Source organism: Eumetopias jubatus, unplaced genomic scaffold (genome assembly GCF_037043125.1).
Source record: "Eumetopias jubatus isolate StellerSeaLion01/CBP00866 unplaced genomic scaffold, mEumJub1_p1.0 scaffold_8, whole genome shotgun sequence".
In the NCBI taxonomy this organism is placed as follows: domain Eukaryota; kingdom Metazoa; phylum Chordata; class Mammalia; order Carnivora; family Otariidae; genus Eumetopias; species Eumetopias jubatus.
The window spans coordinates 94,162,525-94,170,251 of record NW_028274814.1 but is presented as its reverse complement, the minus strand read 5'-3'; positions in this window follow the sequence as shown (position 1 = coordinate 94,170,251).

The window sequence follows — 7,727 nt, the reverse complement described above, 5'->3', positions numbered from 1 at the left end:
ATGTGAACATTACATTTCTAGAAGTTTGGGATCTATGAACCCAAAATACTTTTTTTTTTTAAATGGGTTTGGGGCTCAGAGTGGGCAGTTGCTTAATTTATTCCTTAGCTATGCCCATTGACATGATCAAAGGTGTGACCATATGAGTAAAGTCATATACTTGTTTGCTCACTCACTGAACAACTATTTATGGGACTCATTCTATGTGTCAGAAATAGAACACTGAGCAGGACAAAGACTTTGCCTGGTGGGACGTCTCCTGGGAACACAGAAAGTAAATAAAGATATTTAAATTGTGAGTGTAGTAAGTGCCACAAAAGGAAAGCATCATGGGAGTGTCCAATGAGGAAGCCAAGGGGTAGGTAGGTGGAGGTGGTCAGTGACAGGATGAGTGGCAAGAAGAGGCAGAGGACACTATATCTCTGAAGTTTCTGAGATGGAAAGGAGCATGAGGTGTTCAGTGAGCTAAAAGGAGATCCACAGGAGGAAGGCAGGCGTGAACAAGGGTTGAAACAGGAGTGGAAAGAGGCAGAGTACATAGAGTCTTGAAGGCATAAGAATCTGAAGCTTTATAAACGATGGAAATTCATGGGAGAGGGTTGTTGTTTTTTTTAAATGCATGTCATTGTCTTATTTTTGTTTTATTTTGAAAGACCCCCTTTTCCACAGTTTAGGGAATCAACCAGAGAGATATAAGCACAGAGACAGGGAGACTTCTTGCGTCTGTTGTTGTGGTCCAGAAAGCAGGTGATAGTGACTCTGCCCACCAGGGATGGCAAAACTGGTGGAGAGAAATAGAAGGATTTGAAAAGTGTTTAGGAGCCAGAATCAATAATAGAATGGGTAAAGTGAGTGAATATGACTCCCATGTTTCTAGACTGGATAGAGGCAGGGAGGGCAGTCCCTGGCATTGGGACCTCCCACAGCAGAGGATGTTTGAGGAGAGACTAATGTCAGTTCTGGAAATGTTTGTGTCATATCCAAGCAGAGACAAGGAGTTGACAGTTAGTTACTTGGGCCTGGAATAAAGCAGAAAAGTCGAAACTAGATCTCTTTGCAAGTTTTTGTACTTAACACTTTCAGATGCTTCCTAGTTACCAGTCCCATTCTAAGCACTTCATAAACACTAAACTGTTTTCATCTTCCTTACAACCCTCTGAGGCAAGTGCAACTGTTAAACCTCTTTTACCAGGACTGTTAAAGTTGCCCAGCTAGGGGATGTAGAGTCAGGATTCCAACCCAGACCATCTGGCTCTGGAGTCCACACTTCTAACCACGAGGCTGCAGGGCTGAGCCCAGGAATTGGATGGGCAGGTGAGACGGTACAGCACTAAGAGGAGACAAGGGAGCCCCGAGGAGCTCACACTGTTAAAAGGTCAGGAGAGGAGAGTGAATTGGCAAAGGAGACAGGTGACTTGTACAGATCCATTAGACCCATTTGTCCCAACATGCTCTCCCAGCAGGGCCTCACACACTGAAGTCAGCAGAGCCCAGATGACATTCATCTCCATTAGCCTGGACACCCTCAGCACCGGATACAAAGTCTCAGGGATTTATCCTCCTTGAAAACCGAGGACAGAGCTACCGCGCCACTTTCCCGGCTCTGCTCAATTGGTGTTCCTCCAAGGCTGACTCTTTTGCCAATAACTTGACTTGTATTATTTTTAGTGAAATATCATGTAGCAAGCTGCTCCTAAAATATTTCCAGTCTGGAGTGCTGGCAAGAAAAAAAAAATTGAAAAAGAAGAAAGCTGGGAGTGGAGGGCAAGAGTGGGAAGAGAAACAGAATAATGAAAGGTGAAGGGCAGACTGCGCCCAAAGACGGTGTCAGAAAGAACACAAGCTTTTAAGTGAGAAGGCTGGAAAGTTATCAACACGTTCTGATTGATCTTAATCTCAATGAACTGCCACCCACTCCTGCCTGCATCTTTCCTAATTAAGCAATTACCCACTTCCTCTGTAGTGAGGGTGTTAGTTGGTTTGCACTGGCTGTACAATTTCACAGTGCCTCGGCGCCAGGAAGCCTTGGAAAGTCCTATCTAAGAGCCCAGGCCGTGGATTTGAATAAGCACAGGGTGAGTTCGGGCTCTGTGTTAAATGCAGGACTTTAGGAAGTCACTAATCTGTGGTCTCAGTTTCCTCATCTGAGAAATGGGGATGATGATAAAACCTACGTCATAGAGTTCTTATGAAACATTCGATATAGGACGTGGCCTGTAGAATAGTAAATACTCAAGAAGCATTCATTAATCTTATTTTTATTGTTATTAGAAAGGTTGGTGCTCTTTAAATGCTTTTAGCAACATAATATACCATGGTATTTGCAGGAGCACCAATGCACCATATTAATAGTAAGTCATGGTCACAGCCATTAAAGGAGGATTTTGAAACTTAATTTGAGTATTACTAATTGAATTACTCTTAACTACTGTTTGTATCTGGCAGCATTCGGAGAAGCAGAAAGCCTCTGTGTGTGCGGGGCAGCGGGGAGGTGTTGGGGAGAGAGAGAGAGAGAGAGAGCACGGGAGCGAGCGTGGTTTGCCACAGAGATCAGACTTTATACAACTGTGGGATCTGGTTCAGCAGTCTCTGTAAGTCTGTTGTCTTCCTGTCTGACACGGGAGCTTGAAGCCCAGGAGCAGGCCAACGGGAAGAGAAGGCAGACATAGAATCAGGGGGAACAAGGACAGACGGGAACCCCTAATAGGAACTGGAGCCCGTAAGGATGGATTGAGACCTAAACGAGTTCTTGTTATCTCTGACCTTAATTATTTGGCTGTCCTGCAGAAATGGGGACCCTTAGTCAAGGAACTAAACACACAAATGGTCCAGGAGTCAGAGAAGCTAAAGAGAGGTCTAGAAGAAGGAAGGCAGTTGTAGGCCCATCTGCTACCTCACACCAACAAGGTGAGCTAGCAAATAGACAATAATGTGTGAAAACTACAGAATGATAGTTGCTTCACTTTGCCCTCTAAATGTCCCAATAAAATCTTGTTTGTAGTCCACCCCAAAGGGAAGCACACAGGAAAGGGAATTCTGGGAAATATATTTCAGCCCTGCCAATTGCTGACACATCACAAAACCACCCAATTGTTATTGCCGTGGATATTTACTGAACAGATGTGTGCTCAGCACTGCGCTGACTGCTTTACTTTCCTTATTTCATCTATTTTCACCCCAAACCCCACAAGTCTAGCTATCACAGTTGAGGAAACTGGGGAAAATAATTCTTCTTGAGTAACTTGGCCACAGTCAGATGAGATTTATTTATAAGTGATGAAACATACAGATAAGTGTTGGAGTTGGTGTTTGCATTAACCAGATTTTCTATATCATTAGAATTCCTCTCCAAAACAGCTTAGCTAATGACTATGACAGATAATCATCATGCAGTTCCTATCCTGCTCTTGTTAAAAATAATAAGGCAAGATAGGCCCAAGGCACTGATGTACCTAGTGATAATATAACACTCTTGGAATCCTAATGAAAGTGAAATAATTTTCAGGTACTTTTATACATAAATATTATTCTCTTAAAAATTAAATAGATATCAACACCAAATGGAATTAATCTTTAGGCTCAATTTATTTCATTTCAAAAGCTATAAATTAATTTTAGTTACATTCTAAATGTAAGTCATAGCTAGTATACCATTATCTTGTATGTGGGCATGCAATCTGCATCAATTTGCACTGAATTTAATAAGAATTGAAATGGAAATCCTCATTGTCATTTAGCTAAGAGTAATCAATATCTGTGAAGTTGAGATTCCTGTGGGCAACCATGGGATCCCACCCACACAGGCAAAACCCCAATTTACCAGTTAAAAGCTGGTTATAAAGAAAATATAGGGTAACTGCTGAGTAAGGTACAGATCCTCCTGTAGATACCTATAAACTCTGGACATAGGTAAAAAAAAAAAAAGGTAGCTAGCTGAAATCACTAGAGACTGCAGCGAGGCAAACAGATTCTTTTCTTCTTTTTTTTTTTTTAAGATTTATTTATTTTCGAGCAAGAGCAAGAGAGCTGGTGGGAGGAGCAGAGGGAGAGGGAGAGAGAGAATCTCCAGCAGACTCCCCACTGAGTGAGGAGCCCGATGTGGGGGCTTGATGTGGGGCTTGATCTCACGACCTTGAAATCATGACCTGAGCCAAAATCAGAGTCAGATGCTCAACCAACTGAGCCATTCAGGTGCCCCAAGGCAGCCAGATTCTTACAGGAACTCCATGCTCATAGGAATGAAGTAAGTAGAGTGAGTTTCCATGATTGTCCTCAGCCTGGGACCAGGTATAGTCAGTAGGGATTCAATGGCCGTGGGGGCACTGGTGGGAAACTGTAGTCTTGTCCTGGGGACTCAAAAGACTAAATATGAGGAAACTTGTCACCGAAGAAACAGGGGAAGCCATGTAAGGAAAATGGTCGGTGAGGGCCCACCAAATTCTGTCTGCTATTACTCTCAGTCACTCCTGAACTCTTCATGTGCAGAACAGACTCAAAATAGCTCTGCCAAGCCAAAAGGTATAAACTGGATTTAGACCTGCTACTCTGACTTTTCAGTTCCAGTACAAACCAAGAAACTTTCTGGCTAAAACAAAATGAACAATATCTATTGATACTTATTGTAGTGCTAGATAGTTCTAGTAGGTTAGCTCAAGATAGAGAATGACTAGCCATTTCCATATGACAAACTATTGTAGAGCAAACCAAGTGCAAGGAAGATGAAAGAAATGCTCTAAGTTGACCTTGAAACCAAGCTTTGGAAATGTGATCTAAATGTGGAATTCAAATAAATCCTACATCTCATGGGCTCCTCATGTTCTTCCTCTTGCATAAAGTCTTACTTTTCTGATTACTGCGTACAGACTAATACATCACCTCTGAAATCCTTGCTATTTCTTTTTTTTTTTTTTAAGATTTATATATTTGAGAGCAAGAGAGCTGGGGGAGGGGCTGAGGGAGAGGGTGAGGGAGAGATTCTCAAGCAGACTCCTTGCCGAGCACAGAGCTGGATGTGGGGTTCGATCTCACGATCCAGAGATCATGACCCGAGCTGAAATTAAGAGTCAGACACTTAACCAACTGAGCCACCCAGGTGCCCCAAATCCTTGTGATTTCTGATCTTTCAAGCAGCATGACTCTGATACTGTCTTATAATAAAATTACTTTCATGTAAGCATCACCTCAAGTTGTGTTGGGGTTAACAGGATATTGTGCCATGATCAATTAACGATGTCTGCCATAGGCAAGTAGACCATGTCATGTATACTCCACATCCCCCTTTTCGAGCCCTCTTAAGTGTTTTACAGATAGTGTCTTACTGAACCCTCACAATAACACTCTGAAGTAGATATTATTTTTTCCATTTTGTGGATGAGAAAACTGAGTTTCTGAGAGGTTGCATAAGTTACTCAGAGTCCCTCCTACCCCACTGTCAGTGAGGGAATTAGGCTTCAACGCCTGAACTTTACCCACCATACCACTATGATTCTCTTTATAACACTACCTCCTACCTACTCAGTTCCTGGCAAGTGCTTAGCATAAAATAGGTTCTTGGTAAACATTTTTATGGACTTAATAAATGGATAACATGTCAACTTGGCACATAGCAGCCTAAAATAAGGAGGTTATTTTTTTAGACAGCTGTGAAGCTGAGGGCAAGTCTGAATCACAATAACAGAATTTTTTAACTGGAAGCCATATTTGAACATAAAATGTTATCACGTCTACGGTGCACAGAGGATTGTGGCCTGATAAACATGTCTTCAAGCGATTAACAGTGGTATCATTTTCAGTAAAAACGAGACAACAGTATTAAAATCCACATGATAATTAATCTATAATTTTTTCATGGCAGAAATTGTCATCAAGTGAAATTTTAACCATATTACTTTGTGCTTAAAATTCTTAATTGGGCTGTCATGCGTATCAAAGACCACAGCTGAGCCCTAAGTGTTCTTCATGATCTGATCAATATCTTTATCTTTAGCCTCATCTCTACTTTCGCTCATCCGACTAGCCTCACCTCTGTCATTTCAAGTCACTTAAAGCATTCATATAACATGTAATTTTACATCTTCTCTCTCTTCCTTTTTTTTAAAAGATTTTATTTATTTACTTGACAGAGAGAGCAAGAGAGCACAAGCAGGGGGAGCAGCAGAGGAAGAGGGAGAAGCAGACTCCCTGCTGAGCAAGGAGCCCATTGTGGGACTTGATTCTGGGACCCTGAGATCATGACCTGAGCCAAAGGCAGACGCTTAATCGACTGAGCCACCCGGGCACCCCTTCTCTCTCCTCTTATACATATTCTTTCTCCCTAAACTGTCCATTACTCTTCTTTATTCTTTAATATTAATTTAAAGCGTTACCTCTTTTTGCAACTCTTCTCTGATCTCCGGAACCTACAGTTTCCTTGTTCTTGCTCAGAGTAGAAGCCTGGATTCATCAGAGCATCTTTTTCATTTTAATTGTTGATTGAACTTTCATTCTCTTTGACCTGACCAAAAGCCTTTGAAGACACAGATCACATCTTATTTTATAACTATATCACCCAGGATAGTGTCTGGCAGACAGCAGGAGCTTAATAATTATTTTTTGAATGAATGAATGTCAGTTCTATTCCTAGATGACATATGGGTATAAAGGAGATAAGAAGGAAAAGGTCAACTATTTGTCATGGGGATGGGGGGGGGAAGGCTGGTTTTTCTAGGAGATACAGTAGCTTATCTCTAAGTTTCTATTAGTCAGTCTGTTAGGGACTGCAGTTAGTATTCACCAAATTTCCCAGTCTTACTTGCAATTTGGTTGGTCACGGGATGAGTTATGGTAAGTGGGATCTATGCAGAAATTATGTAAGCCACTTTTCAGCATGGCTGACAAAAGTTTCCCATGTGTAATCCTTCATTCTCATTGTCTTCCTCCTATCTCCTGTTGGCTGGTGCTGGGGTGACTTTGAAACTTCAATACAGTGAAGTCACAAGATGGAAATGGTCTGGGTCACTGAGTCACTGCTTGGGTGAGAGCTAGTGCAGAGCCATTCAATTAGAAACAGCCACACTGGAAGTTAAATCACTGAGATTTGGCAGTCATCTATTATAGGAGCTTCTGTCATTTATGATGAGCAAAGTCAAATATGAATTCTATTTGCACCCATGTTGCTCTTAGACAAAATTCTACAAACATCTGAAAATGGAGCTTCTAAGGCCTTAAGGGAGACTCATTTAATTAAGTAGCACTTATTAAATCTCTCACTGCAATGTGTTCACAAAACAGAAACTGGAAGTTGCAGAGGAAAACATTTCAGAGTCAAGCAGACAGGATGCATACCCAGAGGGGACCTGAGATGTGGTGTGTGTGGTCTCAGAAATATATCTATAGACTAGTTTTGAGCTAGCCCCTGTACCTTACCTTTAGGGCCTGTATATCTAGAGTCTGCAGAAATGCAGCCTGCTTGGCTCTCTTAGTGACAAGCTAGGGTAAAAACGAAGGTAAGACTGTAATTAAATGGATCTTGAGGCTTTTGTGGGCCAGGATAAGGTATGTATGGAAAGGGATGGGGACCCAGAGGGGGGCCTTTCTTCCCATCCGCATGCCCCTTTCCTGATTCTTCCTACTCCCAACTCTGTTTCTCTCCTACAAGTGATGGTGTTTCTGCCTAACTAAAGTCACGCTCTGACTGTTGTAAAAGCCAAACTGTAACTCTAGAGATGTGGTTGCTGGTAAACAAGAAA